General features: G+C 36.0%; 1 protein-coding gene across 1 annotated transcript in view; it reads right to left on the bottom strand.

The window, feature by feature from the left end:
* The window catches only part of LAMA2 (laminin subunit alpha 2), a 674,179-nt gene that overhangs the window by 426,726 nt on the left and 227,975 nt on the right, over window positions 1–19,478 (bottom strand). The gene's annotated exons all lie outside the window — the stretch shown is intronic.

The raw sequence follows: 19,478 nt of genomic DNA, 5'->3' as shown, positions 1-19,478 counted from the left end.
TACTGCAATTAATTATATTTCTATGTTCCAAGTCAGTGCATCTACTTGAACTTCCTAGGATTTCCAAAAATTCTTAAATCGGTCATTTTTTTTCTGAAAATTATTGCAGCCAAAAATTATTTAAGATTCTGGCATATATTCTCATATATTTTCTGGTGGGAAACCAGAAAACAAAATATCAGACAAAAACAAGAAATCATCAGGAACTCGAATTTCTTTTTATTCTGAGCTTGAAAGTATCTAATTATATTGCCTTAAAATATATAAAGAGAGTAAAAATCAACACATTACCAGAAAAATTACACAAATCTCTAATCACAGTGAGACATTTCAGTAAGGTGGCTTTTGTTATTACTTTTTTAGAAAGTGATAGCTTAAGAAGGCAAAATTTATCAAGGCTATAACACATTGTATGAAAAATATGCTCTTTGAAAATATATTAAAACTTGAGTAGAATGGAATATTCTTTAGGAAAATAATTTTGCAAAATTGACACCAGAAGAAATCAAATCTAACCATACCATTTTCCATGAAAAATCAGAGAAATGATTATCCTTCAAAGGTGAATTGAGGCCCACATGCTCTCAACAGGGATTTTGAGAGCAGAAAATTCTAATGGGGGTGGGGGGGAGGTAAACCATTATATAAAATAAGAAGTACTTCTATCACAGATAAAGGAATTATTTTTATAATGCCTAAAGAACTTCTATAAATCAACAAGAAAAAATACCAATGACATAACACAAAAATAGGTAAAAGATATAACTATTTAAAGAAACAGAAATAGAAATGGCTATTAAACTTCTGATAAGATTAGTGAACCTCATTTATAACAGAACTCTTAATTAAATCCACTCTAAAAGCTTTCTCCATTTTTTCAAGTTGTCGAATCCTAAAATATTAATAATACTCCCTGGGGACAGCAATTGTTACACATTTACAGGTTGAATGTAAAATGGTATAAATCCTTATAAAGGTGAATTTAGCAATACCTGTCAAAATTACAAATGCACAGAATTTTTTACTTAGAAATTCCACTTTTGGGAAATTACACTACACAAATGTTTTATTAATATATGTGTGTGTGTGTGTGTGTATACAATTAACATGTAATTAGTGATATGTAAAAATGCACTGAATTTCTATAATATTTTTTGAAAATAGCAAAAGACTGGAAAGAACCTAATATTCATCAATAAGACATGGGTTAAATAAATTATACATCTATACAGTGAATTATGTGTACCACACAAAACAATGAGGAAGCTCTCAAAATACAGATAGGAAAAAGTACATTCAATTTTTTGTACTTTGTTAATGCATTCTTACCTATGCAATAAACCAAATCAAAGCAAAACTGTTAAAGAAACTGAAATTGAGTGGTGGGTTTTGGGCTGAATACATGCACATACTGTGTGTATGCACATACAGGAGGCTAAAGAGACAGGATTACAAGAAGAAAGGAGTCCTGGGCTGGGAGCTATTCAAAAACATGACAGTCTGTAAGTGCACTGGAAACTGTGACTTGAGGTCACCCACTGGAATTTTCATCCACTTTTGCAAGATGATATATCATGTGTGTTAATTACATTTTTTTGACAGGAGAAGTAATATGTGTTTCCATTCCTAACATTCTGCATTTAGATAATCCCCGAGAGCATTTTACAGACTGACTGCCAATAAACTACTGAGTCACTAGAGGAATAAACACAGCAAGCTCTGAGATGAGAAACTAATTCTGATGTCACAAAGGATAGACTCAAAATGCCTCGAGATAAAAATATGAAATGTCCCAGCTAATTGACTCCACTTTGAATACTTAATAAAAAATAAATTCACTTAATCAACATTTGAGGATGATAAAATTCAAGGTCTCCTAAAATAATGAATCTCGAAATGCTGAATGTCCTCCCTCTGACACCGAACATTTGAAGAGTAACATAGATCTTGTATGTTTCACAGTTCTGGCATCTAGCAGGTGAGCCAGAAATGTGTTTAAAATCAAGTTGTCTCTATTACTTAAGACGGTATCCATTAAAGAATGAATAAATAGATGTATACAGCAGCTAAAATGAGTTCCCCTTAGAGATTAGTTTGGGCACCCCAAAAATCACCAGTGTCCTTGAATTCACACTTAAATTTGTCTTATCAAGCTCTTCCTCGACTGTTTCTAAAAAAGCCATTTGAAAAAAGGAAATCAGAACATGTCTAGGATTAATGTTTCTAAAAACTATTAAGGTTTATTTGGTGTTAATGCTACAGTGAACTGCACTTGTTCTGTACATGGAATTAATAAGTGCCTCATTTAAACATGAAGGAACTTTAAAAAGAAACGGTGCACATGTTCAAATTTGTGCACCGTTTTTTAGGTTTGAACACCTAAATTTGAACACCTAAATCATATCATACACCATATGATAGCTACAGAAAGGATTCAGCAAAAGAACACTTCTCCTCACAGCTTTGGTATTTTCATCAAGCTACTCTGCCAAGAGATCTTGTGAGAATAGTTAGTTCCAAGCTGTTTCTGAGACAGAAAACCAGACAGCTGTTTGGCCATGTTGTGTGTAGCTTACTTCCATTTTTTCCCTTTTCCGTTTTTTTTTTTTTTAAACTCTCCTTCAAAATAAATCATAATATTGGGTAGGCTATTTCCACTGGCACTTGGCTGTGTAATTCCAAGTCCACTGGAGTTTAGCATGCTTCCTGATTTCCTGTGGAGTGACAACTGGAGAGTGTCTATCTTCAAAAAGATGAAAAGTATCATTCCTCAAGACTACCACTGTCTTGCTGCGAGGCCATGGGACGTCTGTGTCAGTCTAGCGTCTTCTGAAATGATTTCCATTACAGACATGTCGGTGGATATATGTTCAAGCTGTCAAAGGAATTCATTCCAACTGAAAATATCAACCTGATTAAACAATTGGTTCTTAGATTTAAAAGTTACTCTTCTCTGAAATTAGTTTTTGTAGATAAAAAGAAAAAAAAATCTCTTTTTATGACCAAATGACCAAATTAATATTATGCTCTACCCATCGAAACCATTATCTTTTTTTAGTATAAGGATGCCATATAAATCACATTTACTTGCAGATGGCTAAGATTTGGGGGCCTCTATGGGTATTTTTACCTTACTGATTAGAATTTAACTAAAAATGATTTACGAAGCAAGTAATCTGATTTTTAGTCTAGGTAATTATGTTCATATTATTATTATTATTATTATGTTTTTCTATTATATTACTACATCTGCTTTAGATTACTGGAAGAGCTACACTCCTAATACCCCTCCCAATGATACAAGTTTGTTGAGTAAATGGATAGGTGAAAGAATGAAGGCTACTTAAGGATCATTAATAATGATAAGACTCTTTGAAATGAGAAATGGAAGTAGATGAAACTGACAACTTGATGAATATTTTGAAATCCCCTTTGATTCATCAATTTCTAGGTGTGCCAAAGAAACTGGTACAACAGTTTGAGAGTAAGGTGACATCAGGAGATATAACAATAATTTTCATATATGTAGGATGAGATCAACTATCTATAGGTGTGGTCAAAGAATGTGTATGTAAATGAGTGGCTAAGACTTGAGGAACCTCTTAGATCTAATCATAATTAATATATTAGTTCAGAGAAGGAGAATCAGAGAAGGAGAATAAGATCACAATAAAAACTCTGAAAAATGAACCTAATCACTTGTATTTTATCCAGTGGGAGGGAAAAAAGAAAGCAAGCATATCTTTGGAGACAGGGAATGAGCGATATGAAGGTTAGGAAAAGGTGACAGTGTGTCACTGTGTTTCCAGCACAAAGCAAGCAAACAAAGGTTCTGACTCGGGCTCTAGGTGGTCAAGAGAAACCCCCAAATGATCAGCTTTCAGCCTCCATCATACTTGAAATTGATTGTTCCACTGATTTCCAGGACACTACACTGTCTTTTTTCTCCCCTTATATCTTCAGCTACCTCTTCTCAATCCCGCTCAAGACTTACTACATTTTCTCCTCCCTCACTTTCTAAAATTGGAATCCCACAGTGCCCAGTCCTTGGCCTTATCTTCTGTTCAATCCAGACTTACCCACATAGTGATTTCACCAAAGCTTGCAGATCTAAATGTCACCTATACTGATGCCTCCCACGCTCAACATCTCCAGGCTTGATCTCTCCTCTTGAGGTCCAGATGCAGAATCCAGCTGCCTTCTTAATCCCTTTATGTGGCTGTCTAATAGGTACCTCAAACTTGTATCTCAAGTTGAGTTCTATTCTTCATCTCCCAGTGTTTCCAATCTCATTAAATAATTTTATCCTTACAACTACCCAGGACTCACAACTTGGAGTCATGCTTGCCTGCTTTTGTTTTCCTTCTTCCTACAACCAGTTTTTCTGCAAATCTTGTTGACTTTACCTTCAAAACATATCCAGCATTCAAACACTTCTCACCACCTCCCCTAAAGCCACCTTGGTCCAGGCTTTCATCATCTTGAACTTGTGTACTACAATCATGATCTGAACAGGTCACCCTGCTACTGCTCTTAGCTCCTTAGGAGTTTTTTGGCAACACAGCAGACGTTTTTTTGTTTGCTTTTGTTGTATTTTTTTTCCCCTCAGTTTTTGGTAAATGTTTCCATCAATTTATTCTCTGTATTTCTTAAAAACAAAAACCACAAGTTTAGCATTAATAATTTAAAATACTGTAGACCAAACAAAGCCAGCTCTTACTCACACTGCAAGTTGGTCTATGATTTCTTTCCTTCTGTTTGCCAGATGATCTTCAATAACTTCTGCAAAGAAATTCCTCTTCAATAGGTTCATGCAAGAGCTAAAAGCTGGTCATCAACTTTATGAAAATGGTGTAAACCATTGCAAAAGAGGTCCCTTCTCATCTCAAGCCTCAAGCCATAACCACATTCATCACCATCAAACTGCCCAAAAGTCATTATTTCCTGAATGAGAACAAAAGCTTTTATTCTCTCATCATTTGGTGCCTCAAAAATGGGCTTTCAAATTGTGTTGAGGTCAGTATCTGTTTCAGGGAGCTCTCTAAATATTCCTTATAAACTATAACCCTGGTCATGTCATGCTTTTCTGTAAGACTTTCCAGTGCTTCTCTATTTTACTGTCAATAAAAGCCAAATTTTCACAATGAACTGAGAGATCCTATACTATCTGCAATGTCAGCGTCCCATCCCTACCCACTAAAACTGCCAAAGAAGAAAACAATGATTTTCTAGAGCTCTTTTCCTACTTTCTCCCTTATCCACACTGCTCCCACCAGGCTGCCAATTTTGTTTGGGCATGCCAGGTAGGATCTTACCTCAGGGCTTTTAAACTTGGGTCCCTAGCCTGGAATGTTATTCTCCCAGATACTGCAGTGTTCACTTTCTCATTTCAAATCTTGCTTAGATTAGGCCTTTTCAGTGAGTCCTTCCAAGTCTATCTAATTACAATGCAAACTTCATCCTGGCACTCACTATTTTCCTCTACCTGCTTCATTTTTCTCCACAGTATGTTTCTTCTTAACATACCATGAATATGATTTACCTCTTTGTTGATTATTTCTCTCCACTCTCTAGAGCACAAGTCCCAAGCATTTCAAGATTTTTAATCTACTTTGTTAACTGATATATCCCCAGAAAACAGTACAGCACCTTAAAAAAATAATTGCTAAGTAAAAATATTTGGATAAAGAAACATAAATTCTAAATATTTAACTAGCCTCCTACTTGAAGATCAATTTCATAGAATAATCAATTTTTCTGTTTTCATATGAGTAAATCTTTGAGTATGGTATTTCCATAGTATGAATTTAAAGTCAGTAATCCTTTATATCATTTTCTGTCAAAGCATTTTAAGTTGATTTGGAGATCATTAGGAATTAACAGCTTTGATCTGTAATTCACTTACATCAAGGTCTACTATATTTGCTAATATTAGTTAAACATTAGTTAACTTAAAGTTTTATTCAACAGGCTATTTTCAGCCAAGAAAGACACACATGTCATAAGACATTGTATTTCAACTTAAGGATTATTCAACTTAATTTTAGCACAAGAAAAGTAAATCTATCCATTGATATTCTATTTCATAGTCCAAACTATAAATTGATGTGCTTTTAGTTATACTAGAGTCTATGAAAACACAACAGTATATTTAAACTATAGATTCTTTAAACCCTATGAACATGCAATAGCTATCAATAAAGTTAATTAACAGTTACATACTACCTTGTCTCTAGAAGGAAATTTTATTAGTAAATGTATCATCTTTATAGGTTATCATTATGTTTACTATATACAACTAAATAGTTATTGAAAAATAACCTTTCTTATCTCATCAGAGAAGTTTCAGTGCGCTTTGTTTTTAAAACTCATCCAAATCAATGCAATACTTTTAAAGTCTTAAAAATATGAAAATATATGAATATATGAAAATTAATGCATGGGTAATAAAAATACACTGGATAAATAATACAATTTACAAAATGTCATGTATAAAACCAGTTAATAAAATATTTAAACATTTCAGACTAGAGATTTCTCTATCAAGAATGATTAGGTTCTTGGGGCTTCCCTGGTGGCTCAGTGGTAAAGAATCCACCTGCCAATACCAGTGACATGGGTTGGATCCCTCATCCAGGAAGATCCCTACATGCTATGGAGCAACAAAGGCTGTGGACCACAACTATTGAGCCTGTGCTCTAGAGCCCAGAAACCACAATTACTGAACCTACGTGCTGCAACTACTGAAGCCCAAGAGCCTTAAAGCCTATGCTCTGCAACAAGAGAAGCCACCCCAGTGAGAAGTGTGCACACTGCAGCTGGGGAGTAGCCCCTGTTCACTACAACTAGAGAAAAAGCCCATGCAGCAACAAAGACCCAGGACAGCCAAAAGTAAGTAAATAATATTTTGAGAATCTTTAGGATCTTAGTGAGAAAATGGGGTATTATAACCATTTTTCAGGCCATTATTTCCAGTTCTATCAGGCACAGTTTATTGAAGTCTTTTTTTCATTTTCTTTTCCCCTTATTTTATTTCCTCCAACTAATGGTTGTTGTTTTATGGTTATTTTTACTCAACTCAAATACTGTTCATTTGTATATCCAGAAAATGAAATTCTCTGAAGGCCTAACACACATGCTTACAAAACTTTATCTCTGGTCTACCTCTTCATACTTCAATATTTCTCACTCATTCATTTAGTCAGTCAGCCTCTCATTCATTCAGAAATATTTATTAGATGCTTACTATTAACACATTTCAGGTCACTGAATTATTTTCACTTTCCCTTCTGTGTCATAAATCTCTCTCATTTCTGAGCCTTTGTCAAACATGTTTTATGTCTCCCTACTGCTCTCATTAGCACAGATGTACTTTACACATCCTTCTGGTCTCAGCTAAGATGTCAATTCTCTTTCTTCCATGCATAGTTCCATGGCTGTCTAGGACTCTTCCTATGAATTCTCCAAGCTCTGCTATTATCACTGCCCATTTACTTTATTCTGTCTGCCAAGAATAGGAACTTTGTCTTATTTACAGTACAGTTTTACTGATTAAACTAATGAATAGTGTATAATAAATTCAATAATTTGAGTGAGTAATCATCAGTGCCTAAATATTACACATTGTGATAGAATTTCCGATGAATTAACTCTTCAAACAGTCACAAATGTTGCAGTGTGTATATTATTTAAATTTTGACTTTGTATATATTCACTGATCTTTTTAATTGGATTTATTGGGTTTACATCAAGAATTCTAGTACATATTTTATTTGCCATTCTTTGATAAATCTCACTACGGGTATAATAATTCAAGAACCTAAAAAACATTATATAGGGATTCCTGTCGTCCAAACATTTGGATGAATCATGAAAAATATTATTTAAGTCACTAATAGAGACATTTTTATATAATATATATATATCAGGTATAATAATGCAATATACCTGTATATGCTTAGGTGCCTCAATATTCCTACTTATCAGAATTGGAAAGATTTTCTTTTTATGCACAATGTACTGAATTATTTTGAAAAGTCCTTAATAAATATCACACTATTGTTAGAAGTTTATAAGCCCAACAGAAACAAATACACTTCCAAGGTTGATAACTACTATGATGCTGGAAAAGTAATAGTTTAACATATAAAATATTGAAGACTGTGCATATTAACTCCCTTAACTAACTTATTCCAAGAATACAAGGAAATGTCAGCTTAATGAGCTATTTAAGAAATATGACTGTATCACTGACAAATGTACCCTGAGCTAAGTCTTAACAGTCTTTCACTCTCCCATAAAATATTTGCCTTTTGACACCTACTTTGTTCCAATTTCAGCTTGTGCTGGAAGCCAGGAGAAATATCAGTCACTTCAGATATGCAGAAGATACCACCCTTATGATAGAAAGCAAAGAACTAAAGAGCCTCTTGATGAAGGTGAAAGAAGAGAATGAAAAGTTTGGCTTAAAGCTCAAAATTCAGAAAACTAAGGCATCCAGTCCCATCACTTCATGGCAAATAGATGGGGAAACAGTGGCTGACTTTATTTTGGGGGGCTCCAAAATCACTACAGATGGTGACTGCAGCCATGGAATTAAAAGACGCTTATTCCTTGAAAGGAAAGTTATGACCAACCTAGATAGCATATTCAAAAGCAGAGACATTACTTTGCCAAAAAAGGTCCATTTAATCAAGGCTATGGTTTTTCCAGTAATTAGGTATGGATGTGAGAGTTGGAATACAAAGAAAGCTGAGAGTGGAAGAATTGATGCTTTTGAACTGTGGTGTTGGAGAAGACTCTTGAGAGTCCCTTGGAATGCAAGGAGATCCAACCAGTCTAAAGGAGATCAGTCCTGAGTGTTCATTGGTAGGACTGATGCGGAAGCTGAAACTCCAATACTTTGGTCATCTGATTTGAAGAACTGACTCATTTGAAAAGATCCTGATGCTGGGCAAAACTGACGGTGGGAAGAGAAGGGGACAAGAGAGGATGAGATGGTTTTTGGATGGCATCACAGACTCAATGGACATGAGTTTGAGTAAACTCTGGGAGTTGGTGATGGACAGGTAAGTCTGCCGTGCTGCAGTCCATGAGGTTGCAAAGAGTTGGACATGACTGAGCGAGTGAACTGAACTGGTTCCAGTTGCCCCTGAGACTTAAATTGCTTTCCTTCTTTTCTTTGGAATTACAATTCTTGAAATTGTTATTTCTGGATGAAAGCTTTTCCTTTCCATCCAAGAAATATTTACGCAGATTCATCACTGTCAAAGCAATGGTTGTTAACAAACTGCAGTAGGTTAAGAAAATTAGTTTTCTTCAATGTATTGATCATCTTGTTTTTATTTTTCTCCTATCCTAGTGAAGCTAGTTAAAACATTGTGCTCTAAAGGTTGTATAGCTTCTCTCTTGGTCAAAGAAAAGCACCTCTCTCTGTCTCTCAGCCTCTCTGTCTCTCTGTGTATCTCTATATCTCTCTCTGTATCAAGAGTTATTTAGAGTTATTTGTTTTTATACCAATACCAGATTTCATGTGGTAGTAGTTTCCAACTCCTATGGAATTAACATGTAGAAGGGTAAATGGTTTGGAAAGATCAAAAATAGAAGCAAATTCTTTGTTAGTTTAGGAGTTCCAATTTTCTCAAAGTTTCAAAATTGGTATAGTCTTTCCTTCAAAAAGCTTCTGATGGTCTTCGTGCTTTGTTCAAGTCAAACAATCCAGCAAAGCATTTAATTCTAAGTACTTTGATCTTAGATTAGTTACATCTGGAACATGTCCAGATGGGTGACATGTAATCCATCATAATTGAATAAAATACCCCATTGGTCATGATGTATAAAAGAAACAATGACACTTAAGATCCTTAAAAAGGAAATAATTACTAAATTAAATAATTACTAAATGTAAATATCACCATTTTTTCCTCTAAAAGAACCTTGACTCACATGAACTCATTTTACATTTATTTTAAAATTAATAAATATTTTCAAATAACAACTTATATAAGTACTCCAAATTGCAAACTTTTCACTTATCATTTGTGTTTTTCTTTCTCCGTTAAAGTATACAATATTTAAATGGACAAAAGAAAAATTGTCAAAGTGAGTTTCCTCAGTCTGTTTTGGGAATATCTCATTTAAATTGTATCAAGTGCAGATGTCATTACTAAATCTTTGTGCTGTCAAACTAAGACTATACAGGGATAGAGACATCATCTGAAATTCACAGCAAGGAAAGAATCCAAGAGGAGTAGCTTCAGAGAAGAGCATGAAGGGAAAACCACAAGAAGAAAAATTCTTTGACTCTCCTCAAACATTCGCATTGCTCCAAATTTTGTTCTGGGTGTGCCTCAACCAAAGATAGACTGAGAGAATAAATCATTAGGCATCTATTCCCAGCTCACAGCTATTTAAGAAATTGCTCTGCAATATCCAGGAGCTTAGATATGAAAACAATAGTGGTTATATTGTGTATTTACTGGATACCAGACACTCTAGTGGGTTTCCCAGATGGTGCTAGCTGTAAAGAACCCGCCTGCCAATGGAGGCGATAAAAGAGACATGGTCTCAATCCCTGGGTCAGAAGATCCCCTGGAAGAGGGCATGGCCACCCAATCCAGTATTCTTGCCTTGAGAATCCCATGGACAGAGAAGCTGGGTGGGGTACAGTCCATGGGGTTGCAAAGAGTCAGATACAACTGAAGTGATTTAAACACGCAGAGACTCTCGCAGGTGATCTGTGTGTACTAACACATAAAGTATTAACTCACTTAATGCTTACAACAATATCATGAGATTGGTGTTATTACGATCTCTTTTTTTAAGAGAAAACCGACATCGAAATGTTCACAAGCACGGCTAAGCTCATATAGCCAAGATGTGTTCTGATTCTAGTCCAACCTCATCGGCTGAGTTCCTCAGCTCACCACTTCACTGTCTCACAGAGTAGGGGTTTAATAAGCATTTGTTGAATGAATAACAGCTAGTTATCCAGGCACTATTTGAAGACTTGCAGCAACATCAAGCTTACCGCTGGTGACACAATCTTCTCCATGCACTCCCTCCATTAGTTATTTGTCTCACTTCCATTCCAAACCTGTCTGTGACCGACACCAGGATTTTAACTTCATTTTCTCTCTATTATCCTGCTCCTCCTCCTCTGGAATTATCTAGCTTGTTCACTTTCCCGAGTGAAAAATTCATTTCCATAGTGAAAAACTTCATTTTTTTTCATGAAGTTAAACCAGGTTTATCCCACTGGTTTTATCCATTCTAGAGTTCTTTGGGTAAATGGTTTACCATGCCCCAGGTCACCACTCAGGACCCATCCCCAGGTCAGATAATGTCTAGGCTCCTGCAAAGGGGCAAGAATGAAGTATAATAAAGCACAGAGGATCACTAAACAGAGGGACAGTCCCAGACCTGGGTCCAGATCAGGTCTGCTGGCATTGATCCACAGCAGTAGAGAACCTTCTGGTAAATGTAAGCAAAGCTCTATATTAATAAAACCAGAATCAAAGCCTGTTAAGAATTGAAGGCTAAAGTATTAATTGTTCTTCAAAGAACCAACACCTAAGGTCTTATTAACATCATAATAAATGAAATTGATTATGACAGGTTTAGTATAAGCATCTTTGTAAATAAAAACCACTTATTGGTATGCAAAATAAATTAATTTATACTTCATGGCAATTTCTACTATGTAGGGAGTACTAAGGAGAAGGCAATGGCACCCCACTCCAGTACTCTTGCCTGGAAAATCCTGTGGATGGAAGAGCCTGGTAGGCTGCAGTCCATGGGGTCGCTGAGAGTTGGATACGACTGAATGACTTCACTTTCACTTTTCACTTTCATGCATTGGAGAAGGAAATGGCAACCCACTCCAGTGTTCTTGCCTGGAGAATCCCAGGGACGGGGGAGCCTGGTGGGCTGCCGTCTATGGGGTCGCACAGAGTTGGACACAACTGAAGCGACTTAGCAGCAGGGAGTACTAAAATCTCAAGTTATAGAGAGAAAGGGAAAATAATATGTTAATATCAAAACTAAATATCTGTGAAACTAACATGCTATTCCTTACTGTGGAGGACTGTTAGAGACAGTTCCAAATATTAAAAAAAAAGCAACTGAGAGTACAATGACCTACATTAGTGGGACAGAACAATCAGTACACTTGAAAGACATATAATAACAGCACAAAGGAAAACTTAAGCAACATTTTCCTGTTTTGTTTTCAGTCCCTGTGTGGGAACACTTGCTTAAAATTAAAATAAAATCTTGGAGCAAGAGGTCTAGATACAAAGCCAGATCCTGCGTCACCAGATTGGAACAAAACCTAGATGTGTACTTGAAAAAGAAATGCAGCCTCTCATTCTTTCTCTGGCTCAAGGTTTCCTCAAAGAAGTGTGTGTGTGTATGTTGCAAGTATATAAATGAAGTATGTAAAGATACATTACTTTTTTTTCCCCACTTACATAGAAGAGCACGTGGGGATGGTCATTGGCAATTTCAATTAATTTAATGTTCAGAAAGTTTCGATGTTAAACCACAAGATGTCAGAGACTTTAAAGGACAGAAACATAGAAATATTTAGGGATGGGATGGGACTGAACATAGCACAAGGTCTTCAAGATTGAGCACGCCTCCTAGGTTAGCCCGATGTCTAACATCCCTAACCTTTGTGTATGCAAATTAGCCTCCTACTCCAGGGTGACTGCTTACCCACATCACCCTCTCACCAGTGCAAAGACAGGCTCATTCTCTGAATATTCTTTTCTTTTGCCACCTTTCTCTCTTTTTTCTTTTTTTGCCTTCACATCATTAATTTTTTGATGTCTTCTTAATAGCTTTGCTTATTCTCCACTCACCTTCCATGCTTCTTATTCTTGCTCTGCTTCATTTTATTTCATCTTTACAGAGAAACTGTCCTTCTACAGTTGAGCACGTTTCTATGCTTTCAAGTGAAGTCACATGTTCTATTATTTTAAATATGGTCTGCAGCCTTAGATTTGTGAGAAGAAACTACAGATTTCACCTCTCCAATCCTAAAAATCTTCATTACACAAAGAGTAAAATAATTAACAAAAGAAGTTGTTTTTTCTTACAGAGCAAAATTTTATACTTAGATTACAGAAGGATTTTTATTTCAGTGGAAGTGTAAATCTGAGTATCATTGAGTCTGCCTGTAAGACTACAAGGATTTTGTGTGTGTGTGTATATATATATATGCTTTTTTAATTTGGGCTAATAACATTTCTGGTGCTTTGTATGAACGAATCTGTGGACATGTGTTCTGTTTGTTCAGTTAATCACAGTTGATGATCATATATGTTGAGGCACACTGCCAGGTTCAAAGTCTGGCTCTGTCACTTACTACTTATGTGAATTTAGGCAATTGACTTAATCGCTCTCTGCCTCAGTTTCCTCTGTAAAAGGCATGTAAGAATAATAATATCTACTTATTATGTTGTTTGCTAGATTAAAGAAGATAATTCATGCAACCTGAATGGAAAATGCCTGGCACACAGGAAAAATGAGTTAGTTGTTGTTACTTTCAAAAGAGTACGGAAAATAACACAAATGGCTGTGTGTCTGCTGAGCAGGATGTGCTGCGCCCTTTGCAGTAGTTACCTATCAGCAATCTGCATGCAGGCTAAGTCGCTTCAATCATGTCTAACTCTTTGCAAATCCATTGACTGTATGTAGCCCACAAGGCTCCTCTGTCTATGGATCCTTCAAGCAGGAATACTGGAGTGGGTTGCCATGCCCTCCTCCAGGGGATCTTCCCCACTCAGGGATTGAACCAGCATGTCTTATGTCTCCTGCACTGGCAAGCTTTCTTTACCACTAGCGCTGCCTGGGAATAGTCTCAGATGAAGAAGGTAGTAGTGATAAAGTTCCCACTCACAATGGAGAGGTGGTTCTGCAAGTGCTGAGAATATTGAACTTCAGTGGGAAACTATGTATCAAGAAGAAAGAGCAGGACCTCTGCCTGTGTTTTGCCTCCTAGCTCATCACCAATTTCAGATAAGCAATTAAGAGAAACAATGATCACAGGACTTTGTAGTTTCTACCCCCTCCAGCTCAGTGCTGTTCCCATCCCCTAATGTGACAGCTTTGGGGGCTGAGGACAGAGCAGGTAACCAAGTGCCAACACAAAGGCTATTGGAAGAGGAGGCTGCAGAATTACCAACATCTGAGCAGTAGTTTTTGAGAAGAGCAGGATGAAAAGGAAGACGATCTGATACAGGAAGAGACTCTATAAGTGTGCCATCATACTTAAAATTTTGTTGGAGTCACCAGGTTTGCAACCCAGTACTGTGATATACACAGATGACTAGATATCATTTGAAAATATCAAGGTGTTAAGGGAATGTTTCATTGAAGAGGTTTGGTATTAAGTTCACACTCTTTATTCAACAACAAATATGATCCATGTCAACAGTAACTTAAGTTCAGGTTCTTACCATTATTCTGTACAGAACTGGATCACAATCATTTATTTACTAGGTTTGTTAAGATGTTGGCTCTGAGCACCCCTGACATCTGCATAGCACCAACAGATCTCTAGTCCCTTCAAAGAAACAGAATGTACCAAGGGACCTCTCCTCCCACACAACCGGAAGAGGAGGTTTTCTGCAGATTTACCGAGTACACAGTGTTCTTGTTCCTTTGCTGGACTCACACTAATAACTGACCACAGGAAGCTGCAGCGCCTTGCCCTCAAAGAAGCTCAAATACAGCTTGTGCTGTTGATTAGCTGGGGGTAGGGGGGGGAGTGGTGGGGTGGCGGGAAGGGTGCTAAAATTCAGGGACTCAGTTTCTGCAGGAGCCCACACATAATGAATATTCAGAGACATTAAAACTTGAGAAAAATAAATGGCTGATTGGAGGTCATTGATCATTATCCTAAGTTATTTCCTTAAAGTGGATTTTGTTTGCAACACTCCCTTTTCTCTTTCCTCTGACAGACACAGCGTGAATGAAAGGTAAAGGGAATAAAACATTTAATCAATCATCTAGGGGCCAGGGCTGAATTGCTTTCTGTTACACATTTGCTGCCAAGTTCACAGAATCAGGTTTGTTTTCAATTATTTGTAATACGCTTTCCCAGAAGAATTTATAATAGGCTGTTTAGGCACTGTTCCCTTTTCTATTAATGACAAAAATACAACTGTTCCTCCTTAGCAAAAGAGAAAAGGAGTTAAATTAGGAAAATTGTTATAAATGTCACTGTTGGGCTTAAGAATTTTTTTGGGTTTTTTTTTTTCTAAACTGGCTCCAATGAGAAATGGCAACCAGACTAATTCATTTCTTCTTTCCTCTTTTTATATATATTTCCAAAATAAAAAGTTAACATTAAATCTTTTTTTTGAGATAGTTTATGATACCTAAGATACCTAGTTTTATCTAACATGATACCTAATGATACCTAAGATACCTAATGATATGTAACATGATTATGCTGCTTTTGTAGTTCTAACAGCTGTGAACTTGGTTCCTTGAAATAAAAGAACACTGTAAGTCTGGTGAATATTCACAAGACCAGAATGCAATGTTTCCAATCTCTCCATTCCAAAATTACCTTTTCTCTCTCATCACAGACTTCTCTCTATCTTTTCTCTAGGTTTTCCATGTCCCACCACTATCAGCATCCCTGCCATCTTCAGTATCTCTAAGTCTGATGAGGTGCCTATTAAAACATAGACTCATTAATAGGAGATGTCATTCCTTATTACATGACTAGTTATGGCAGCCTTTTGAGAGACACAAAGAAGAATTTCTGAAATCTTATCTATAAGCATCCCTGTTAGGCTGATTACTTAATGTGGAAAGGTGACTTCTCTTATCCAGTCATCACACTCCATAGCCCAGGCCCAGAGACCACAAAGGCCATGCTTCGAAGAACAGCTTTATTCACAATGAAATAGAACTAGTTTTCAAAAAACTCAGGCCTGTGACTGGCATTAGTATGGGCTGTTGTTTATTTATAGGTTTTTCTGAAAATCTGATCAATATTCATTCCTTCTTTCCTAACAATTCACCTTCTCTCCCCTTCTTTTTCTTCTCTATCATAATTGAGCAATTTCACTGGTTTATCTCATGACCTTTCCATCTTCCAGTAATTCACTAAAACAGAAGTAGCCTTTCCTCTCAACTGCCACATCTATACCTCAGCTTCTTTAAAGTCCCTTTAACTGGGACTCAAAAGTATGTCATATTTTAAATAAAAATTACCCTCAATCTTAAATTACCACCTTGTATTTACCAAAATCTCTTCCTTCACAATTGTAAATCCCTATTTCCTTCCTGTAGTCCACTTAGGAAAAATGGCATTGACAAAGAGAAAACATTCTCTTATAAACACCATCATGAATTATATAAATCATCAGTTTATAATCTCTACAGAAGTACACATATACCACCAGCAATGCCATTCCTCCTTTAAATAAAAATACAGTATGTATGTAGGTCAACAAACTCGTGAAAACTTTTTTTAAAAAAAAGCATTACGGAGTTTATATACCCAAATGAATGTTGCTCTTACAAAATAATTATTTTCAGCATTCTATTTATAACAATAGTGTCTCTTCCTCAATCATTTTAACACTCCTTGCATTTTTCTCTATTCCTGAAGTTTTTCTTTAAGTGGTAGGAGGATGACTACTTCAAAAACAAAGGTTATTGGGGAAAAGAAAACCGAATCACAAAAATTAAAGGTCAGGATAGAAATAAAAAATTCAAGTTGGAAATAGAGAAAGATACAGCTAGCAAAGCCTGCCTACATTTCCCCTCCACTACCCAGAATTACAGAACTCCTTACAGTTTTAGTATTCTTAAAGAATCAACAACAGAAAGCCTTTGGGAAATATTAAACATTTAAGAAAGAAACTGACAAGCAAAGAGAATTTATTTGAGAAATCTTTTCACTTGTCAGATCAAATACTTGTTAGCCCATTGAAAACAAATAATTATTTATGATGGAAAGGGGTTTACTATGTCAATGTCACTTATTTAAAAACAGATAGAGTTAAACGAAGAAAACCTGACAAAAATATACACTATGCTTGAATCTTAAATGTAACATATAATTCTTTCTGCTGTTTTCAGTCATTAATGTCATTAAAACACAATGAGTTAATTTCAACACAGTATCATTTTATTGTATGGTCTCATTTTATAAAATAATTTCCCCTATCTTTACAAATCATTGGATGAATGATGTCAATATTATTTTTCTCTTTAACTTTGAGAAGCAGAAGAACAATTATGGGTCATCTAAAATGTCCTTCCAGCTTCTGGAATAGGTTATGTTTGTATTTCAATAAACATCTGTTTGACAAAGTGAAATGCTAATTATGATTTATCATTTCCATGACACAAAATATCAAGATGGTAATAAACATTGATGACTAACTATATTTTTCTGTTTCACCCAGATGTTAGGCATCACAGAAAATTCCAACTTAGTTTTACCAATTTTTTTTTTTAATTCTGGCATTTTATGGTGGAGGACAAACTAATATGAATGATGTGATGGGTGCTTTATTTTTTTCTTCATGTGTAAAATTTGACTGGCAAGGCTTTGAAGATAGAGAAATGAAACTGCACTTAAAAATAAATGTCTTTCAAAGTTTTACCAATACAGCCAAGAGCCAGATCAAAATTACTTAAATTATTTATATCATAACAGTTTTTCAAAGCAAGTCTCTAAATTCAGAGTTCATCCTTTAGATCTTATTTCAAGAATGTACCATTGTGATACAGCTCTGAATATATGATATAAAAGACTTGATATAACAATTTGGAATGTGGAGATTGAAGGACATAAAATCAGTATATGTTTGCTTTTGTTTAATATATAATAACATTTGGGCTTTCTACACCTTTCTGGAAAACCCTAATCAAGTTCTCGTTTATGAGCCTGGAGCCCCTTCCCCTGATTTTTTTTTTAATAACAAATAACATTTTAGTTTTCTTAGGAATCAAATGGAATTATCAAATAGTCCATTGCTTATTATATAAATCACACCAAGGTCTGAGTGCACATTTCCCAAAAGATTATTTTCACATCCTGCAACAAACAGAATATGTAATGCTTGCAATGTTTTTGTGAGGAATTTCTCTGTCCAAAACTGTGTGTTTGTGCTTTGATTTTGCTAGTTCTACTTCATCTCTTTGACCTCTAAAGGTGGAAACGCCTCAGGGCTCAGTCCTAGGGCTATTTCTCTTCTTGGTTTTCATGTACTTCCTGGGTGATCTCATGCAATCTTACAGTTTTAAATTCTCAAATTCATATATTTCAGCAGTATTTATCAACTGAACTCTAGAATGCTATATGCCACCTATTCGACCTCACCATAATGCCTAATAGACATTTCAAGTTTAACATATCCAAAACTGAACTCCTGTTCTTGCCCATCAAAATTTGCTACACTCACAGTCCTCCCCAAGAAGTTTAATGCAACTCGATCCTTCCAGTCAATCCAGCCAAAAACTGTAGACTCATTCTTTACTCATCTCATTCTCACACACCTAATGGAAAACTCATCTGCAAATCCTCCTGGCAGATGCAGTTGGTCAGGAAATCCTATTGGCACTACTTTAAAAATACATCTTCTATTCAGACAATTCTTAGCACCTTTGGTCCTGCCACCATGCTCTAAATCACTATCATTAACCCCTGAAGTACTGCAAATGTCTCTTAACTGCTCTCCTGCTTCTACCCTCCCCACCTATGTGCTAACCAACCCAAGACAGCCAGGGAGTGGGCGAGAAGCACAGGAAAGGGGAAGGACTGTTGAAGTGTACTGGGGTTTTTTTTGAGGTGTGGAGAATGTTCTACAAATAGATTGTGATGATGGTGGCACAATTTGGTGAAGATACTAAATATAATCGACATGTACACTTTCAATTTCTGAATTTTGTGGTATGTGAATTATATCTAAATAAACTGTTAAGGTAAGATTGTCCAACTTTACCTTACCTGTAAGATGACAAGTTAGGCTTACACAGCTTCCTGGATGCTGGCAGGACCTACCAGACTCCAACAACGGGAAAAGGGTCTTTATCACTCTGAGTACAGGAGGTATCATGAGCATCAGCATATTTGAGGCCAGTCCCTGAGCCTCACTTTGCCACACAGAAAGATGTAATGAGAACCAGCTGATACTGGAGCTCCAGCAGGTTCTATTACAGTGAAGAATTCTGAGCAGAAGGAACCCAAATCTTTTACTCTGGAGGGAGATACCACTTACATCTTCCATGGCTATAAGCAAATCTGCCCTTGACGTCACAGGGGGACAATTATTACTGTTTTCTAGGAGTGTTCACTCTATACATAGTCTTGAAAAGACAGTCCCAAACAAAGATCAATGCTTCTGGTATCAAAATTTATAACCAATTTATCAAAGTGTGTCATCTGAATTTAGGTGTAAGCTTCGAATCTCCACTATTAACCAAAATATAACAATTATTTCAAG

The sequence above is a fragment of the Capricornis sumatraensis genome, chromosome 13 (assembly GCF_032405125.1).
Source record: "Capricornis sumatraensis isolate serow.1 chromosome 13, serow.2, whole genome shotgun sequence".
Taxonomy (NCBI): domain Eukaryota; kingdom Metazoa; phylum Chordata; class Mammalia; order Artiodactyla; family Bovidae; genus Capricornis; species Capricornis sumatraensis.
The sequence above is the reverse complement of the archived record's forward strand: the minus strand, read 5'-3'. Positions and strand labels throughout refer to the sequence as shown.